Source organism: Prinia subflava, chromosome 3 (genome assembly GCF_021018805.1).
Source record: "Prinia subflava isolate CZ2003 ecotype Zambia chromosome 3, Cam_Psub_1.2, whole genome shotgun sequence".
NCBI classification, from domain to species: domain Eukaryota; kingdom Metazoa; phylum Chordata; class Aves; order Passeriformes; family Cisticolidae; genus Prinia; species Prinia subflava.
In genome coordinates, this window is record NC_086249.1 from 29,842,602 (window position 1) to 29,865,435 (window position 22,834).

The following is a 22,834-nucleotide window of genomic DNA, read 5'->3' on the forward strand; positions in this document are numbered from 1 at the left end:
AGACACCTGGGATCTGCCAACCTTTTTTGCATAACTAGAAGTAGCGTAGCATGATCTTGCACTAAATCTAAATCTGTACATTTCATCTTGCAAATAATGTCAGAAGTGTTTTGCATTCTACCAGCCCATATATTTTCCTCAGTTTTTTATTAACATTATTTTTTTCTTGCCACCTTTATATTTGACTTTTGCTGATATTTTTTCCTCCCTCGGTGCATATTTTCTTCCCAGAGATTTTGCCATTTTTTTTGTCCAGAATCAATAAGACTTATTTGAGACAATGATAATGTTCTCTGGATGAAATATGCAATTTCTTTTTTTTTTTTCCAGGTCAAGTGTAGGTTTTGCTTTGAAGAAGAAAGAAAATTTTGTTTTCGTGATTTAATCTGAACATATTTTATATATCATTTCAGAAAGATGAGGGGTTTTAAGAATGGGACATCATTTTTTCAGACCAACAGACTACTGAGGCAGTGAAAACAGTATTTTAACTCCTGAAATATGAAACTGATACAGCAGATTATCACAAACACACAGTAACAATATGATATTTTATTTTAGGGATATGTATATATATTTTATTATGATTACAGTAAAAACTTGAAAGTACATAAATTATCATGAACTTGTCCCATCTTTTCCTATTGTTCAAGTCCTAATTTGCTTGAATCATAATGAATACTAAACAATCACAAGTAATACAGCAGAAATAAAGGTTTTAAATCACATGTGCATTTTTGAAAATCAAGCACATTAACTAATATGAGAAACAGAAAGCAAATTACAAGTTTTAAAGCAGGGATCATTATGTAATGTATCAAGTTGAATTACTCATTCTCCAACTGTAAAGAAAAATGAAAAAATCCTTTTATGTAGCAAATAGATTGTACAGTGTCACTATTCTTCATATTTAAGTCAGACAAACTCAAATGACAATTCAGAGTGACTAAGTATTAAAAGAAGCAGACAAAGATGGATTCAATGCAAAGGTTAGAAGCAAGAAAAATACAAAGCTAACATCAGTTTTATGTACCTGCTTCCTGAATCTTATGGACTATCTTTCATTTTAGATTTACTTTAAGTGCTTGTTTCTGGCACAATGGTTTATGGATGGTTTGCTAAATTTGAAGTCAAATTTAAAATGCTAAAATTTCATAAGAAACCCTAATTTCAGCTTTTGAGTGTTTAACCTTAAAGGGGGCTGTTAGTGATTGTAAACTGCTAATAATATAATTCAGTTCAGATGTGACAAGTAAAACCAAACTGTAATATCTCATCATAATGTTTTGTAATCTATGATGAATGAAAAGAAGGATTACTATAGAATCACAGAATCATTTAGGTTGGAAACCCCTAAGGTCGTTGAGTCATTTATATTTTTATGATGATATGTTACTGAAAATTGCATACATGTTTAGCATCATGAAATATTAACACAGGGTTCTCTTTCAGGATGTAAAATTATTTAAATAATTTCAGAAATAATACCAATTATTCAAGAAGCAGTAGGACAGTAGAACTAATCTACATCTTTTACAAATTAATCTAAAAATAATTCATCTTTCTCAGTGAGATCTACTATGCAGATGAAATTTTTTTGTTTTGTTCATTGGATTTTTTTTAAATTTGCTGAAGTCCTGCCCACCCATCAGTTGGGGTTATACATTGCACGATCACATTAGTATACATAATGCATATATAGATCTTTCTGGTTGCCCTTGCATTTCCCATGAGGTTAAGTGGCTACAGTCCACTTCCTACTTACCAGTGACTAATTCACAAAAGACATTTCCTTTTTTTTTTTAAGAAGAGAGAGGACCTTACTAAGACTAACGAAAAGATTAAATAACGGTAGATATTTTTTCTAATTGCAAAGAACTAGTCTCTTATTTTTCAATCCTACTTGGCATTTTCACTTGAAAGACCTTGTAGTATCATTAAGCTGATAAACAAAATATGAAAAATACATTTCTTAATGTTGACAAAGGACTGCCAGAATGATCCCAACATGAATACTCTACATTGAAATAATTTGATTTTTTTTTCCACCTACACACAGATTTTTTTTTTTTTTTTTTTTTTTTTTTTTTTTTTTTTTTTAATTTCAAAACTGATATGTAAGTGCGGTCCATGGAGCATAACAAAGATTTTGTATTCATTTTTTGCCCTGTTTCTAACTACAACTGTTACTGTGTTTGAACTAAACCTTATTTTTCATTTGTTTCCTTATGAGTGAAACTGGGACCAGTGTCCATTTAATGGATTATAATTCATGTTGAAAAACCTATCAGAAGGGCTATACATAAGTGAGCAGATAGCCTGCCTTTGTTTGTATGTGCAGCAAACAACACTGAAAATTGAAGAGCTGCTGAATACTAATCTGAAGAATGAAGAGAAACAGAACAAGTGCAAATCCAAAGGTTTTCTCCTCTTTATCTAACATACTAGAAGAGTAGTAAACATGTTTGCTGCCATAAATATACAACATTGTTATTATAATCTTAGTACATAATAATTAAAGATAACCAGAAAACTCAGTACAATGCAAACAGAAATGAACACTGGGCTATGGAGATTGTCATTATTGTGACCAAGTTATAAACTGATATATTGCAGTAGCAAAAAAGAAGTGTATGCTGATTGCTGACAGAGTTAAAAGATGGATAAAATAGTATAGACAAAGTGAGGAGAAGTTTGGACAGCTGCCTAAACTATAAGAAGATCCAGCTGAACTGAAAAATTAACTTTTTCAAAGCTAATAGGAAATCTAATATCAAATGATATCATCTCATCTGTATGTCCAGCCAACTTTTCCACTTGCCATTGTTAAAAAAATATTTCATCTGTCCAGAATAAGACTTAATTTACAGAAACATCCAATTTTCCTCTCTTTCAGTCAGTCAAGCACTTGGCTAAATTACAACTGAGATAATGAGAAGTCCACAGCTTACTCAAGTCTCTAATGAATCAGGGCATGATTCACCTCATCTGACTTGAGACATCTAAAAAGCATTTATTCATCTGTCCTATTTTGGGCAAGTACTTTGCAAAGAGATAAACCCCTCCTTAGACATGTTCTTTTCCCCAATTAAACTATAAAAGTTTATTTCCAATCAGACTGTGAAGGACATAACTCAGACATAGAAATTCATGTTATAGACTTTGCATCTGGCCATGTGAATCCCAGCCAGGTGTCTGATCCTGTTTTAGTTCATGGAATCCTTGAGCCTGCCAAATTACGAGCCAATATTTGACCCAAGTGACCTATTGCCCAGAACCTAGAAAAACAAAATCTGTATTTTTGGGAAAAAAGTATCTTTGACTAAGTTAGACTTAATGTTTCACTGCTCTGATTATTGCTGAAGAATTTAATTTTTCTGAAATCTGGTAAGAACAGTATTGGTCAAGTAAATATTGGGCGTGATATGAGACAAATCTCATGGAATATCAGGTTGTGAACTGGGGACCCCAATGATTTAACATTAAAAATTAAAAAACTAATGATGAAACTTGAGTAAACAATATAAAAATATGTAAATAAGATCAAAAAAATCCCCAACAAACCAAAACTCATTGAAGTGCCATAGATATTGTCTTGCACTCAACTAAAAAATCTGGTTTATTTTAAAAGGTATTTAATGATGCTAAATAAATATTACTGCATATTCTGGACTCACTGAATGTGAGAAAAATTGCTGAAGCCACAGGTTCAGATTTAAAGACTCATGGAGAGTTCATTAGCAAAACATGGAAAGTCTGGAAGTCCAAGGCAATAGAGGAGAATCTTTCAGAGCACAAGTGGCACTGGGTCAGGATAAACCAGCTGAACTTCATTTCATGGGGCCAACATGAGAAATGTGTAGGACTGTGTCTAGAAGTAAATCTAGAGAAGAACTCATGTAGATGGCCTGTTTTTGAAGGTGTGGATATTATTTTGTGATGCCAGCCAGAGTGAACATTCCAGTTTAAAACATTTTGCAAAGCAGAGGTGGAAGGTAGTATTGGAGCAGCCATAAGTACACTTTTCTTTCCCTTCAGATTGATAACTGGATTAATGTCTCTAATGAGGATTGATTACATTTCCCAGGACTTGTAAAATTGCAATTGTAATTGTCACAAGAGTTAAAGAAAACTCATTTTCACTAGGCAGGCTCTTCTCCAATGAAGAAATGTCACTTCTTCCACTCTAGTTAAGTAGAGATTTGTCTTCTCTTTTTTTCACACATTTCTACTTTTAAGCTACATAGAGAAGAAATTCTTCACCTTTTCTTCATATTTTTGTGCATCAAGCATTGACACTCTTCCTTTAAATGATTTACTGCCTAAATATACAGTAACTTATTTTAGACTAGGAAGTCAAAAACCCAGATTTTTTTCAGCAATTGAAAAAAGAAACAGTTGAAAGGGAAGGATTAAGTCTGAGAAGATGAACCAAATTAATTATTTATACTGTAAAACCCATATTAGTGTCACCAAAAGATCTAGCATCAGACAGCAACATCATTCTCCACAAATCAGACAACCCATCAATTAAAAAAAAAATTATAGAATTGGATGAAGTCTGATGCTAAGAGCTTGTTAATAAAAAGACTGTTACAGTCAGGTCTGGGAGGAAACAGAAAGGTAATAATACTTATCTGTGTAAGGAATGTTCTTTTTTTTATAGAGGAATCCCACAAAAAGCCTTCGTCAATATACAAAAATGTAATACATACAGCTTCAGAAAACAAAAGGTTAAGGAGTGATATATAGTCTCTTATTTAGTATCTGTTTGAGAATATAAAAATCCTTTTCCTCTCTCTTTTTCTTCTATGTCCCTCTTGTTCTCTCTTATTCTTGTCCCTGTCTGTTCATTGGGCTTTCTTCATCTGCCAGAAATTCTTGGTTTGAGTAATATTTGACAGGGCACCCAAGGCAGCTTTTGCTCAAAACACTGCCATTGAACAAGTTCAATGCTCAGATGAAACATGGACTTAATTCAGTTTTTAGTGGTGACAGAGCAAGTTCTGAAACAGAGGCAGAGCAGGGAATTTGTTTGGCAGAGGTAAAATACCATGTCTGAGAAGAACAATGGAGTTTGAGGAACTACATGGGTAAAGGAAACTGAGAGGGGTCATTGAGAGGTCTGAAAAACTCAGTGGCAGTTTCAAAGGCTGGAAGGGTTAGGGGCAGTTGTGAGAGAGTAACCGGGAGCAGGAAGGAAAAATTGGGAGAAGATGGGTAGAAGCTGATGGTGTATAATTTTTTTTCTGACTGTTACAAAAAGTGTTAGTGCTTTGATTTTATTTCTTAATTTTTCAATTATAAGTATTTTTAGAATAGTTAATTAAACTATTGGGCTGCAATCCAGAAACGTGCTTAGGGCCACAAATTAGCTAGGCTCTTAGGCATGCGAAGAACCATGTGTGAATATTCAAGGGCTTACAATTCTATATACTTGAGTCCAGTGATAAAACATATTTTAAGTGATGTAAACAGAACTATTAATGTATATTTTTATCCTCAAAAGAAACCTACTTTCTCTAGTGATAACTCCAGGCCAATTTAATTCTGTCTCATAGGAGGCATGGTTTAGTCTGATTGCCAAAACTGATCTCAAACCTCTCTAACATGTTGCAGTATCAGATGTGGAAGAAGCTTCCCTTTCCCATGCTCCTTTAGTTCTCAGGATAAAGAGCGGCATTTTTGGTGAGTGTTAACAGCTAGAGACTACATCTCACAGTATTGACCTGTCTTGCAGAATGTAGAATCCTCCCTACATATTTTCAGATCTCTTTACTTAGGGGAGAGAATGTTCCACACTGCATAGTACCTGTACAGCATTGTAGAACAACTGGCAAGTATAATGATGTTATTGTTATCACTATCACATTTTAGCTTGTGAAGCCTTCATTATTTTTCCATACATCTATATGCATCCAGTCATCTGGTTCAGCTGCATACTTGATACTAAATCAGCACTGAAAAAACATGCTTTTGTGTCTGTGCTTTCAAAGGTGTTGCTTAAACATAGCACAGAGGTGGCTGCTGGGCTTAGCAAAGGTAGGAAGAATTAAAACCACCATCTGCACCCCATCAGTGTGTTCCATAAACATAAAAATGTGTCATGAATGAAGATGGGAGCGAGAATGTTCAGATCTTGAAAAAAGAAACATAAATAGGTCATAGTTTAAATACATTCATCTGAGTGAGGAAATAACTCTGGAAATTTTAGCTAGCAGTAAAGAAATGACACCTGTTCCATGGAAATTAATTACCACATTAAAAAAATCACAAACAACAAAAACAAAAAAAGCCTACATATAAAATAATTGCATGTCCATGTAAAAATTTTAGATTCAAATGCAAAATCTCTATGGAAAAAAGTAATGAATATGCTGCAAAAGAGCATGAATTCAAAAATTGAGTGGTTTGGGGTATTTGGGTTTGGTTGGTTGGTTTCTTGGGGTTTTTTGGTGTGTTTTTGGTTTTTTGTTTGGTTTTGTTTGTTTGTTTGTTTTTGTTTTGTTTTGTTTTTAATTTGTTTGATGGTTTTTAAAAAGGTAGGCTTGGTTAAACATATAGAAAATACCAACCTGAATCTAAATCCTAAAAAAAAATCGTTCTGTATTTCTAGCTATATGTAAATGGTTTTGAGAACTGAGTAATAATGATTATGCCAGTTTAAAAGAAACTGCAGGGACACGTTGGTAACACATAAACCAATATATTTAATTTTGCTATTAATCTTGAAAATCGTGAAAATCTTGAGGACTATTTTAAATTATCAGCCTTTATTTAGAATAAAGGCACTTTGATTAAACTCTTCATTTCAGTTCTGGAGAAAATGATAGTCTTCTAATCTTATTTGAAATCTGTGAATTTATCATTGGATTTCCAACAGTGAAATCTAGACTATGGAAGGGCTGGGAGGAGGCATTAGGTAAAAATTCTTAAAGAGTCAGGAAATATTTTATAAAAGACTTTATAAAGACTTTCAAATTCCAGTGGAAAAGCACCTGGTGTGTGCTTTTTTTTTTTTTTTTTTTTTTTTTTTTTTGTAATGCAGAGGTTCCTATCTTATACCAATTTTCCAGCAAACGGCAGCTTAACTAAAAAATGAAAATGCAAACTATTTCCCCTGCATAATGAAAGCACTCTCTCCTGAAACATCAAAAGGCAAAACAGTGAGTCTGAATTTGAACCTGTTTATTCAAATTTTCTCCCATAACCTAAATGATAAGAGTCTGTTAATTTTTGAAAGAGCAGAATGAAGGAATCGAGATATACTGAACTGCAAGCTACAAAACACATACTGCTTCATGTTTTATCTCATATTCTTTGCAATTTACTTCTAAAATTTGAAAACGAGTACAGTCCAAAGGAATGATATATATACTTCAAAAATAAACATATTTTGCTTTACTAGGAGAGGGAGTAAGATGACTTTTAAGAATTCTACTCATACTTCATTCAGAGCACCCTAAATTAAGTCTGTAGAGTAGTCAATGTATTGTTCAAATTCCATAAAGTGAAAGTATGTTTATAAGTCTTTCCAGAATTATGAAAAGCTCTTACTTATGGGCAAAATTCTGAATACAAACTGTGATTTCAATCATCTAAATTCTGTGTATCTTCAGACATCAGAGAATCAAGGCACCATGTAGGTTGAAAGGGTCCTCCAGAGGTCATGTAGTCCAATAACTGCTCAGGGCAAGTCTGCCTAAAGCAGCTTGCTCAGATTCTTCTCCTGAATAACTGCAAGAATGGAGGTTCCTCTGAAACGTCTCTCATTGACCAACTATACTCACAACAAAAAACAGTTTTCCATATATCAAATCAGTTTCCAAATTTTCAACTTGGGTTCATTGTCTCTCCTCTTATCATTGGGCACCACTTAGAAGAATCCTTCTCTACATCCTTTCATCAGGGCTTAAGAATGGAGTAACTTCTCTATTTTTCTTCTGAAGGCTGAAGAAAATAATTTCTGTCAATCACTTCTTATATTTCACACTCTCCTACTAATCTTGGCAGCCCTCTGTACTGGACTTGTTGGTCATTGCCTTGATAAAAGAAGTCAAAGTTGTTTAGCAAGGCCAGATTGGTGAAATATGGACAGGAAGAGTGTATGACAAGGCAGGTATGGTTTTGGTCACAGAGCTGTTTATAGGGTGGCCATCAGCCATATTGTTCTGCTGACAAACAGTGACTCATGGCATCACCTGAATGGGATTTTCATGAAAACTGTGCCAGCAACAGAAATGTGTTCTCTTGTCTTCTTAGACATGTCACAGGAAGGAGGCCTGCCTGTGCCAGGGGTAGGCACTGCAGCTACGTCTGCAGAGACAGGGGGAGCTCTTGGTGTAAGATAAAGGACCAGAAGTCTGCCTGGTTCAGAGATGTGTTTCTCTGTACAACAGACGGCCACTGACTCCTGATGTCCATAGGGGGGATGCAGAGGCTTTCTGCAGCTGAGCATGGATGCATGCTCTGATAATAACCAATGGATCACTAGTTTTTTGTGTCAAAGAACAGTGTCTATGACAAAACAAGGATCACTCAAGATCTCTGCTACATTTCCAGAACAGTAGAACAGGTTTATCAGAGAAGCTGTGGAGTCTCTATCTCCCCTGAATCAGCAAGGGCCTCAGTAACCTGTTCCAGCTGACACTCTTTTGCACAGGGGTGATGTGATAAACCACCTTAGAGATCCCTTGTAAAATCATCCATTTTGTAATTCTGTGATTCTGTGTGGTTACCTTGGGTATATCTCCCTGACAGAGATCTGGGCTATTTTTAACCATGGTGAATAAACCTCTAATACTTCAATCATTTGTGTCATAGTGAAAGGCATGACTTGCACATATTTATCACACTAGAGCTACACAGAAATGGATTTCAGTACAGGAATGGAGGCTTGAGGAAGAAACCAGGACAAATGTATGCTGGTGCCATGGAATTGACTAAGCCAAAAATTAAATTGGTTCTGTTTAGAGAATAGTATTTAAAAATGTCTGAATGAGTGCCTGTAGTGCACCTCTGGCTTTGCCTGAAATAGAGATGATACTGCATCTGTAGATATCTATCTATATATCTATCTATAGATAGATATTTGATTCTATGTTATGATTATTGCACAAGTGAGAAAATAATATTGCGATAAAATTGATTCAATTGTAGGAAAGAAACCCTGATTATTTTACTAATCATCACAGAAGTTTATTGCAGGAACTTTAAAATTTGACAGATTGCTTTCTGGATGCTGTGATACAAGAGGAGTTCTGGCTATTTCAAAAATAGGACCAAAGTTCTGATTATGTAAAAAATGTGGACAGTTGTCATGGAGTTGTCAGAACTAAAGGAGGAGTGTTAATCAGACCAGAGCAAAAACATTAATGTGAAAAGATTATGATTGCCTGGTATAAAAACAAAACCTTCATATGACCATGAAACTGAAAACGGTGAAAGGTTAATACCTCAAGAATACACTTCTTCCCTTCAGTTCTACAAATGATTACAGAACAGGCAGAACTTTAGTTTTCCATCCTCATAGAATTTGGTAAATCAATACCATGCAAACATTAGGTTTAATTTATCACAGCTGTGCAACTGAAGACATTAGGTGTTAGCTAATAATACTAAAAAATCAAGTCCTATTATATATTCAGAAATGCATAGATTTTACTGAATGCAAGGCACGGCTAATAACTTTAACCTGATTATGTGATTAGGATACACACTGAGGAACTAGCCAATTAAAATAACCAGACAGAAAAATTCATCATGAAGTATGTAAAAGCCAAATTCAACATATAAAAATAGCAGTTTATAATTTTTATAATTGTAGGTTTTCTTTTTGCATTTTTGTTGGATTTCCAGAGATAAGAAGATATAGTTCACCATTTAAAGGAGATATGGAGACATTTGAGATTATCAAAAAGGAAAAGAACCCCACCTGAAAAAGTCAAATATAGTTACCTAATGACAAATTCAATCCTGGAACAAGGTCAATGGCGAGACCAGGACTTTCAGAGAATGACTTTGGATGAGTCAATACTAATATAAACTGGGAAATAATGACCCAGAGTTGACAACCCTGTGAAACCCACCAGCGACTGTAGGGAACATTTGTTTGGAGAAGGAAAATATATTATTTACATCTACTGACAAGTGCTATCAAATCATTATTGAGGTGTCATTTTTAAATATCAAGTTACATTCCATCAATTTCTTCTTTTTTGGCTTTTTACTGAATTAGTCTATGCCTTAACTATCCGTTGTGGATTTATTTTTGTTAACTAGGTAAATGGAAAAAAATTCATTTAAACATTTCAGTTATGCAATTATTGCCAGAATTTGTTTAAACATTCTGAAATGACAAGTGTATTCTAAAGAGTAGTTCTGTTAGCAGTGACTGTAACCAGAAAACTTTATCTTGAGATTATTTATTAAAAAAAACAAGATCAAACATAATAATGTTAGTTCATAAAGGTTCTTCTTGTCTAGCAAAGATGTATTGTGATATGTGATATCAAGAACTAGTCAGAGCGTTTAAAATTTGTAGAAATAAAATGTTGTAAGATTTTTCAAAGCAAATACAATCAGAGTGCATGAATGGTCTCAGAAGCTTGTCAACATGTGAAGGCAAGTCTGAAGTGCTGGTAAACATACATGGATCAAGTTGACTGTGTTAAAAATTAATTCCATATTTTCCTGAAGTGTAGATGAATGACTAGTAACTTTCTCTAGGAACCAGAGAACAGACAGTTGTTTCTTATCATTAAATAGATGATTCAGTGAATAATAAGTACAAGAAATAAATGCACAATGATTATCTACATTTTATCTGAAATAATGCATAGAATCAAAAAATTGTAGTATATAGAATATTTATTTCAGAGAGATACACAATCCCAGAATCACAGAAAAGTTGAAATTGTAAAGGACCTCCAGAAGTCATCTGGTCCAACTGCCCAGCTACAGCAGGGTCACATAGAGCTGGTTCTCCGGGACCATATCCAGAAGTTTTTGAGTGTCTCCAAAAAGGGAGATCACACAACTTCTCTGTGACACCCTGCCAGTGCTCACAGTCACCCTCACAGTACAAAAGGTGTTTTCAGATGATCAGAGAGAAACTTCTGTCTTTCAGGTGGTGCCCATTGCCACTGATCCTGTCACAAGGGACCACTAAAACAAGCCTGGCTCCATCCTCTGTAACCCGGCTCCCTATTTTCTTGAGAAATGAGCCCATGTTTATTTGAGCTTCCTTTTGTCATATCCATTCTTCTTGTTATATTTGATGCCCCTTAACAGGTTCAGTTCCATTTGGACTTTAACATTTTTAATTTTATCTCTGGATTCATCCCTACTAGTCCTAGACCGAGCTTCCATGCACTCCAGCTGTCCTCTCACATAAAGGGCAAATATTCCTTCTTTTATTACTTTTCTGTCCTTCTTAATGGGCCTGTATCCCTTTGTTGAGATCCTCTAGTCATGGGACGCATACTGCAAAGTCCCCAAGAGCCCAACATGATCAAAGCCCTGTTTGTTTTTTGTTTTTTTCCCCATGCTGCCTGCATTAATATACAGGCACTTCAGTGAACCATCCCACTCTGAGCTCCTGGAAAGGGTTGGAAGCTCTCCCAGAATGGTGCCTTTTAGACACTTCAGTGCTGATGAACAAGTGCTTTCTTGTCATGTCACCCCATGCCCTTTATCCATTGACCCTGTCTGTAGGTCTCTTGCAGTGCTGCTTGTCGTTCTTGCCTTCCCTTGTAATTATTTAATTAAGTTGTTAACTCTTTCTACCCAGCTGCAGAAAGAAACCTGCATGCATAATGTAGTTAGAAATAAGGAGTCAGAATACTTGTAGTTAGAATATTGATAGTTGGACACTTGAGATGAAATATGAATCCAAAGTGAAAAAGTGACGGTGTTTCCTGTTACTATAGTATATATCACTAAAGTATCACTACACTATCACTATAGTAGCTCCTGTAGCACATTTTAATTCAAATTAAGTATTTAATTCAAATGAAGTATTATATATCTCAACCATTCCCTTTGAATAACATAAATACATCCTTTCTCTGATATTCTTTCAGAGATTATTTTCTATAGATGTGCTTCAGTTCTACAAGTTGTCTTTGAATCACGAAGCTGGGATCAAAACTAGTAAAACAGAACACTAATGAACCTGACATTTTGTCTTAGTTAATTTGCAAACTTTCCAGGATCTGATAGCACACAGACTGAGAGTCAGTTCATATCATTTCAGCCACTTCTCTAGAGTTTCACTAGTCTTCAAGATAAAGTCTTCTTTTTAAAACACAACACTTTTAGGTATTTTAAGCACAGCTTAAAAAAAAGAAAAACCCAGAAACATATTCCTACCCTATTTGTGTCTTTATTTGGCTGCTACTTTCTAGTAAGTCCTAAGCAACTTTAAATCTATGTAAAATTCATAAGATATATAGGGTCTTCAGCTGTCTGCCTGTCTTCCTTTAAAATATTACAGAATATATAGTTTACAGCAGTCTGGATTGTGCAGAGGCTGGAGCCATTCCATTTCTAATAACCTTTGCAGGTCCCCAACCTCCCCCTGATTAATTACTGAATTAATGACTAAAAGTATCACCTATTAAATAAATTCAAAGTGTATTCACCTCTACCCAACCAAAATACCATGTAGCAGCAAAAAAAAAGTTGGAAAGAGAAGCAGAGTCACAAAGAACAGGAGAAAAGACTCTTGACAAACAGTGTGGCTATCTTCAAATTCTCTATTTATGATTTTTTTTCCCTTTCACACACATCTTGAAGACTGTTTTGCAACCATATTGCTTAAAAAGGTATGTTCTTGTATAATTTTGCACACAACTGCTCCACACCTTCTGTCAGAGTCCAGAGCATCTCTCTGATCACTCTGGAGGGTCAGGGACCCTGTCAGAGGGGTCTGGGACCCGAGCAGGAAGTTTGGAGTCTGTACAGGGGGGTTGGAAACCTTGGCACAGAGTCCAGCAGGAATTACAAGTCTCAAGAGTGTGAAATAAGTAATAGTTAGTTTATCACAGGGTGAAAAGTAGAATTTGGAGTTTCTTTAAATGGAGGCTGAAGAGCCAAGGTGGAGGACTCAGGGCGTGGACCTGTTCTTCCTTCTTGTTCTTGCCCTCCATCTTCTGCAGTGCTGGATCACAGAGGATTGGTTTAGTGTAGACATGGTTAGCGTAGGTGATGGGTATTGGTAATTAGTTGTAAATAGAGAATAAGTTGTGGACAATGGTTGGGTCAGAGAAATGGTGCAAAAGGGCTGAGACCTCCTGACCGGGGGGGTCGCCACGAGTTCTCTGCCGCAGCAGGAACCTTGGTGGAACACAGAGAGACTGTGAGATAGGGAAGAATAAACAGCCTTGGAAAACCTGAGATGGCGACTCCTGACTGTTCTTCTGCTTCTGGCACGAGGTGTTTCAGAAGGCAAAAGACACTTTATCACCGAATCTCGGGGACAAGAATCTGAGAACCTTCTTCTTTCAGTGCCTACTCATGGAATATCTTTGTTCCAAACTCTCTGAGTCAACTAAATTGAAGAGCATTTCAGCCCAAAATTGTCTCAAACCAAGAGTTTCAAGAGCAGCTCACCACTGATTCACTCCTGCTCAGGTCAAATGTTAAAGTGAAGGTCATGGAGATCAAAGAAGCACACAGCAATAGAGCACTGATCAGCCAGGCCATAATAGTTCTTTCATTAACACCAGTAAAGCTTGAGGAATCCTGCAACATATGAGCATTTAGACAAACATCAAACTGTTTTTCAAGACTGCACATGTCATTCTGAAATGGTGCTGAAGGCCACTGCCATGGGTGCACAAACACTGAATCTGACTAGGAAAATCAGAGTCTCTGTAAACATCCTGGGCAGTGAGACATTGATATCTTCCAACCACTGTGACAATAGTCTCCCTTTCAATATTTCAACCCCTTTTGGGAGTGAAGTACAACTAACACTCTGAGTAATAAAAAAAAAAAAATTGTCCTAATTGCTCTGTTTCACCCTCAGACACAACCAGACAGGAGCACCATACAAGGATAAATAGTAGATTGTCTATGATAAAGAAACAGAGGAGAAAATGTTAATTACTTTAGCAGGCTATATATTCAGACTATAAAAACTCTTTGAGTAGTCAGGTTTCTTTTTTCATTCTTCCCATTCTAGAATTGACCACACATACTTTTTATTACAATTAGTGGATCTCAACCTATAAATACCCTACACTTTTATTTTTTTGGTCATTGCAATCTCTCCTGTAGTATTGATGCATTCCTTAGAGAAGTGTTATTCTGTTAGAGAAGTTGCAAACTTTGTCTATCCAACATTTTATCTTTTTTATTCTGCTAGAATATCTTTACATTTATAGCGTCTAAAAACTATTCCTTAAAAAAACGTTCACTTTAGGTCCTTTGCTAGTACCTGAGCATGTTCATTACAATAGCTTTAAGAAGAACAGCTGTGGGGTTTTGCTACTGAACACGAGTGACCTTACCTGAAGAATAGGATAATGTATTACAAGCAAGTTGAAGCATTCATATTTCAATGACTAAAGGAACTAGATCCAAAATACAAGGGAAATTAAAAATAGCTTATGATATATCTGTATTGCTTCACCGTTGGCCACCTTTTGTACAAATATAATCTCCATATGATTAAATCAAATCCACATTGGTCTAAAATCTACATAAATAGCTATAAAAGACAGTTACTGAAAAAGGCTATTTCCTTTAACACAGTTCTTTATTTTAGACTGATTAAAGCCATTGTATGAAGCAGTACTTAGATAATTTTTATTTGTAAGTAATTAATGTATGAAACCTGTTAGAAATAAAACTTTCTCATGATGCCCATAAAAGTTGAATTAGTAACAGATAGCACTTCACTGATGCCTGCAATTTAATGTAGCTCCTTAATTGGATACTACTACAGCAGCTGACATTATGAAAACCCCAGAATTCAAATTACTTTGGCAAAATTTCAACTCCATGAGCTCATTATTTAGACTGTACACATAATCTGTATACTGATGTAAATCCAAATGTCAAAGAACTTCCACTCTTAGAAGTGCTTTTAAATAAACATACTTTATCACAAATTTCTGCTTTTATTAAAGAGATAGCTTTTTATTTTAGGAATTTATACTGTCAACATTAATACCAGGAAAATGTAATCAAATTGCATTGCAACTCATAGATTATATTTTTAACTAAGAATACAATTAATGTCAAATCATTTACATTGGTTTGTATTTCAATCTCTTTTCCCTAAGTAATCTCTAAACAATTGCATTTATTAATTTTTAATACTTTGTGGTTAATTATTGACTTTCATAGGTAGGTAGATACTAAAAAAGAAGTTAAAACAATTTTTCAAATGTTTTTCTCTTGGTAATGCAGTCAATTTCTAGTATTATAGGTTAAGGACTGAGACATCAATGAGCTTTTAAAAAGCCTTGGTGAGAAATTGTGGACATAAATAGATTTAGGCCCAAATGAGACATAAAAATGTGGTAGAAAAAAATAAAATCACAAGTAGAAAAGTTGAGAAATATGTGAGGAAATAGCAATCTATTCGTTGTGTGAGAAAAGTTTGGAGGATGAAGAATTGTGGTGGCCACATTAAGATGCAAGATCTCTGGAAGCAGCTCTTTATAAGCAGGGTTTAACTGAATGGAAAAATAAAGTGGATTGCACAATGAATTTTGAACATGAAATCATGGAGTAATTTAGTTTGGAAAAGACCCCTAAGATCATTAAGTACAACTGTTAACCCAGCACCACCACGTTCACCACTGGATCACACCCCTTACTGCCACACTTATAAGTTTTTATTAATTTCCAGGGATGATGACTCCACCTCTTTTTTGGCCAGACTGTTCCGATGCTCAACCACCTTTTTACAATGAAGATTTTTTTTTTTCCAAATATCCAATCTAACCTCCCCTAGCACAATCAAAGACCATTTTGTGTGGTCCTGCCCCTTGCTACCCAGGAGAAGAGGCTGACTCCCACCTGGCTACACCCTAAAGGATCTATTAATAAGATCCTGGGTTACTCTTGCCTTCTAGGGCAGTTTGTAACAAATCCAAGTCCCTTTCTAGATGGAAAAATAGTCTCCCCTTCAGTGTTTTTTTTTTTTTTAATTACTATTGCTTCTGACTTTACAGAGTGTATTTAATATTATTTAGTACCTCTACATACACCTCATTGCAGTAATTATATGGAACTGACATAGCTATAAACACAAATTCTTAGAATTCAGATTATCATCTCTTAGGATACTGCTCAGAATTCAGATAGCATTCCCTGTGAATGATTAAAACAGATGAAAAGAGGCATGCTTTTAATCACTGTAACAAAAGATGTACTGTTGTTGATGCTTCAACCGTATTGTCATGTGAAGTCCTCTTAAAAAGACCTTCTACATTGTCACATGCTCAGTAGATGTAAATATCAAACTGCCTCAAGAGGCATAAAGAAAAAAAATAAAATCACAACATGTTTACCATGTTTTTCAAGAATGGATTGAATAAGGATCCCAAGGGAAGGATTTTAGGATCTGTGAAAAATGATGGTCATGCTTCAAATGCCTGTGATGGTTGGGAGTGGTTTTCATTTATGAAATAGGTTTTTGTGTATGTTGAAATTGAGAGAGATGTGGGGGCAGAGTGTGGGAAAAAGAAAGAAGAGCAGAAGGGACTTCACAACAGAAGGGATAGCAGCATATAAAACATTTAAAACTTCTATAAACTGGGCAGCACTTTGGCCTTTATAACAATCCTAAAAGAGGAAAATAAAACTGCCCCTTATTACCTAGGTGCTGGGGCAAAAAAAAAAAAAAAAAAGACACAACAACAAAAAAATTAAAATAGCTCCTTTGGAAAATATTCCACTGTTAAGAAATTACACCCTCGGCAATACCCAGGAAGGTGCATAGGGCATAAAAGAGATAATTGCTTAATAAAGTTTTCATTAAAATTAATGCAGGTGAAGCCCTAATATGCACAATACAGAGCTGTCATGCGGCAGTCGTAGCTTAATAACTTGATATTTGCACCATCCCTGTTATCTATGTCTGGGCATTTGATCCACGACAAACAAAAGGTAACATAACAAAAAGAAATATAGTAAGTTTGCCTTTGCCTTTGCTTGCCTTATGTCTGAAGTATACACAAAGGAAGCTATACAACAATGTAAAGTTTCTTAACCACACTGCTGTGATAATTCATTATGGAGCTGAGCCTTAAAACAAGGATTTTGCAAAATCTGGAACCTTCCTTGGGGTTTGGGGTTTTGCCCCACAACCAAAAATTTAGACAAATACTCCCTCCCACACCCATCTCCACTTCCATCCTCCCCACTCCCCCTCTCCCTGGAAGAGTAATGGAAAGAGATAGAGAGTTGTCAGAAAGAAAAAGATGAACTATACTTGCAAAAATTTCAGAGGTTAGTTATCTTTCCTGACGATAGTAGCCAGAACTGGCTTTCTCAGTCAGCTCTGAGAAACTTCATGTCCCTGGTGTTGAGTACTTTTGTCCTTGAGGGCTATCTGGTCACAGGTCAGTTGCTTGTGTTAGACCAATTAGGATGGGTTCCCCAGAGCTATGCATGCTTTTAAAAGCTCAAAATTCAAGTTTCTTCATTCCCTGCATTCACGTTATTCCTACTGGGTTTAATTTCTTTCCTAAGGATGCAATTCCTACTATTTAAAAAAGAGTATCTTTTTGAAGATGTTATCTCTTTGTAATTATATAATGATTGTTGAAATTGGTTATCATGTCCCCGTAGCGTCTTGCAATAAGACCAGGAAACTGCTCAGATACTATGTATTATAGCTACAGAGTTCCACTATTGCTCTTAAACTGCTAGCTTAATTAATTGAAATAAATTTATTCTAATCTAAATTTTGTCACAATTTATGCTCATAATGAGAACATGCTTTCTACACCACATCTTGGAAGATCTGGTTTCAAAATGCTATCTAATACCTTGAGGCTAGATCCACAGTAGGAATTAAGTTTTAAAGTTCCAAAGCTTGAGTTTTAGACGTCCTGTTGCTTAAAGGTTTTCCTAACCCCAAATATTAGGCCTGGATCTCATAAGGAATGTAAAAATTTTAACATTCCTTCAGGCAAGTGCTCCCCAGCGTGTACTTCAAATGCCTAAACTAGGAATTAAGTTTGTTATATTGTGCATGTTACGCAGACAGAATGCAAGGAATGGGATTTACTCAGTATGATGATTACAGGTTTTATCTAAGCTAACCTAAAAAAAACAAAGGTTGAAAATAAATATATCCAACGACAAGATGGTAAAAGTGGGTTTTATATCCAAAAAATCACTAGAATATGATAAGAAGAGGAATGGGTTCAAAACCTCACTGAGTGTGCTTCTTTGCACAGCTTTGTTTTGTTTATAAAACTTCATCTTGACCGATAATTTTTCAGGTTTTGTTTTTTCAACTGTATTTATCACCTCACTAATGACAAAAAGAGCAAGCAGCTTGGTGGATGCTCAGCTTCTGGCCAGGGTGAACACACCATAGTGACTCATTAAAATAGTACTGAATAATAAGGAAGCCAGGCATGCATATATTCAATGTTAACTGCATATGAACTAGAAAAAAAACCAAAGCAAAACAAAAAAAAACCCTCAGGTCTGCATAAGAAAACCCTGTCAAAATCACTGGTAATGGCACATAAACTATTCCTGAAAATAAGATTATATTAGGCAACAGGTAACTTCTCCTGCAGAAAAAAAAAAGCCTTCTAGAGGATAATATAATATCACATGCACATTCTATTTGACTTTGAAGAGTTATGAGCAAGGACATGTTCTAAAAACAGTGGACAAACCAACTTGTTTAATCATTTGAGAACTTTATTGATTAAGCACAAAGGCAAGTCGGTTACCTCTGAAGAAAAGTGACCGATATATTTGTACAGGTCTGTCAGATGCAGGGCTCTTTGTTTGTATTTACCTCCTTCTATTTCAGACTCATAAATGATTATCACCTGTGAACAGACAAATCCACTGGTCATGTACTTGGATTAGCTAAACAAATATAATCTGAAAGAGATTTTTTCATTTATCTGTTTGATGATATCAATAAATCCAAAACACACAAGAACACTCCTAAGGTATTTAAATCATGACATTTTTCCTTTCTAAAGTTGTCTGTCTCCAGAGGGTAATTAATCTTATTTTAAGATGACCATCTAGAATAAGCAGATTAGAGATCCCTCTAAAAATGCACGTATTTTGTGACTACAGAAGAGATTGTCAAAGGAGCAAAGTTCCTCCAGCAGGTAGACAGACCACTGCCTAGAAACCTAACTTTCAGCTTTGATTGTTTGAAAAACTTAAAATTATAACAGAGATTTCTAAATGAGTTTCTTTGAACAGCCAGTTTGAGTAATGCTTTGAATGTGACTCTTCTAACTTTCTCCCATACTGTCACAGAAATGGTTTTCTCACTATGCATCTCCAATAGGAGCAACTGGAGAAAGAAAGAAAGACATTGTGGAGAAAGCCAAGTCTAAAGAAAAAGGACTAAGAGTAAGGCTATTCCAGCCAGCTTTCCTGATACACTGTTGATCTGCTTTAGAATGAATCTTTTAATATTTTCTGTCACAGAGATGCTTTAATCATTTCATCAAAAACAAATATTATTCTTCCCCTTGTGAATGCAATTGTTCTGTGGGTTGCTCATTTCTGCAAATGAAGCAGGAAGATCTCAAAGTCTTCCTTTCCTGCCTCTGGCCATATGAAGAAAAAGAGCACTGGACCATGAATTTCCTATTTGTTTTCCTACACATTTCATAAAGAACTAACAGATGTGGTTCAGAAAGAAAAAAAATGCAGCCAAGTTATGCAGAGACAAGTTAAATCTTAAATGTGTTGCTGTCCCCTGTCAGACTCCTCTCTCCCTATTTTGTCTCCTGTGTGTCTCTTAGATTAGGAGCTTTCTCACACAGTGATCACTTCCAATCTATGTCAATAAAACACAGCGAACTAAGGTCTTTTCTCCTGATGTAAATAACTCCTTCAGGAACTATTCAAAGATTTCCTAAAGAGCCACCCTTCATCCGAGATTGTTGCTCCATCAGCATCAAAACTTCCTCAGGGAGTTTGGTTTTGCTGAAATATGGATTGAAATTAAAAAACAATAAATTTTTCAAAACAAACAAAGTTTCTTTTCTTAATTGAAATGGAACATTTTGACCTCTCATTTCTTTATGACAAAAACCATGAATTTTCCTTTCACATTATAAAAAAGAGAATTGTAGAATCACAATATAATTCATGTTGGAAGAGACCTCAGGTGGTTTCTAGAACAATCTTTTTCTCTGACCACGGTCCCCAAGAGATCTGACCAGATTTCTCATGGCTTCATATGTAGTCAAGACCTTAAAACCTCCAGGGGTGGAGACTACAAAACATCTCTGGGTTACTGATGCCAGTGCTCATCTGTCCTCATGGGCAAAATGTTTCTTCAGTCCGTACCTCTATTGCTTCTATTCCTACACAGTCTCTTGTCTCTCAATGCACTGCAGGGAAGAGCTTAGCTACAGCTCCTAAAGACCTTCCCCTTGTTCAGTGGGGGCTGCTGTTGGGTTGGACCAAATCTGCCTCTGTTTCAGGCTGAACAAACCCAGCTTCTCTAGTTTCTCCTGAGAAATGTTCCTCTTCCTCTCATCTTGGTGTCCTCTAGTGAGCTATCTCCAGTTTAAAGGTGTCTTCTTTGTAGTCAGCAGCCCCATATTGGGCACAGTGTTTATGACCTAACAAATGTGGGGTAGAGCAGAATAGTTCCTTCCCTGGATCTCCAGGCTCTGCCCTGTGCCTGCAGTCCAGGCTGCTGTTAACCCTTTGCCTCCAGGGAAACCTATGGGCCCATGATCAGCTCTGGTCCAGGCCAGCAGGATCCTCCTGCACAGCAGCTTCCTAGGCAATCAGTGCCCAGCTGATATAGCTGAAATAGCACTGACCAGTGCTATTTCAGGAGTTTTTCCTTCACAGATAAAAAGGTTTAAATTTATCCTTATTGATCTTCTTTACATTCTTGCTGTCTCACTCCTCCAGCAAGCCTTGGATGCTTTTGAATGGCAGAGGAGCCCTAGAGCCCATCTACTACTCCCCCTAGAGCAATGTCATCTGAGACTTGATGGGAATGCACTCTGATCCCTCACAAAAGTAGTGAATAAGACAGTTCCATTGTTACCAAACTCCATGTAGAGGATGTCTTCTTAATTATCACCCTCCAAGCATGATTATACAATAATATTTTAGCCAATCTGTTTGTCCACCCATTTAGACTGAAAAAGCACAAATTAGAAATAGGAATATTTTGGGATACACTGTCGAATCACTTTCTTCTACTTCATTTTCCCTGAAATCACAATATATATTTCTCAAGACAAAACCAGAAAAGATTTTGACTTTTGCAGTTAGGATTATTTTCTACAGTTCAAAATATTTCTCCCCTTAGATTTCTTGGCAAACTGAAAATTTCTTCACACTGAATTACAACCAAACCAATTCTGAGTTCTGAATGGATGTATTTAATAGTGGTGCCTTTGCTGGTCTGTGGCATAGTTTTTATTGTTCAGATGAGACATACTGGGAGTACTTTATTTCTTTCTAAAATGCCTCATCACCACAGCCCAATCTGTAACAATTTATGACATTATTGTTTTACTCGTATCAAGGAATGTGATTAATTTTATTGTTCTAGCTTCTCATTTCTGAATTACTGCCATTACCAGTAAGATTGGACACATCCAGGCTTTGACCACAAATTTTCTTTGCTTTATGCATGAGGTGGGACTATAAAGCATTTAGGAGGTTACTCCCCTTACTTGCCTTTCCATGTATTTATTCACCATTTTACAGTGGAGTGGCAGATGCTCAGGTGCTCATATGCCTTACATGATTGTGTGATAAGACATGATTGTTGTTTAGGAACTCTGCTGTACCTGGAGTCTTCTCTACAGAGCCAAGGCCTTTGTTTTGAAAGGTCAAACAGTAGCACACGAGTCCTTACAAGGTATGTAGTTGAGGCTGCTGCTCTTAAAAGGAGTGCTAGCCCTTAGTCAGACAGTGGTTTATGATATGGAGCACTGATTTCCAATATTACTGAAACTTTTTGTCAAGCTTCTTAAAGACTTTAAACACATAAAATTCTTAGAGACTTCAGGGTACTTTGATATCTGTTTTAACTAGCTGTGAACTAGGTAACTATGTTAGCTGTTCAGTAAATGGAAGTGCTGAAGTAGCTGTATACAACTGAAGATGAGGACATGTCCACTCCTAACAAAATGTGTGAAATTGTTAAACCAAAGCAAATATACTCCATAGATGCACCAAACTTCAGGGCTGCTTTTGGGCAGGCACTGGACCAAGAACTTCTCCATTGTCCACTTTGACTTAAACCTTTTTTTTGGTTCTTCATTTCACCAGTCACTAAGTAATCTTTGAGCATATGAATAGCAGGCAATGGAGCACAGCTCAGAAAAAGCTGGTTGTAGAACTGGAATCAGTAGAAGCAAATTAGTAGAATGTAGATGTTATTTAGCCTTGCTGAGGACCAGAGCTGGATCATAGCTCAACAGTAACTTGGCTGGATCTATCTAAGGACTGGCCCTTCTACCCTCAATGCCTCATACTCTTCTGGAGTACTCGTTCCCCTGAAAGTCTGAGATATGTGGCACTGTGAACCATAGACCCATTAATTTAGTAGGATTTGGTAGCTGTTGTTTATCACTGTCCACTGCTCATCTCTCGTTTGTAATTCACAGGTGACTGAGTT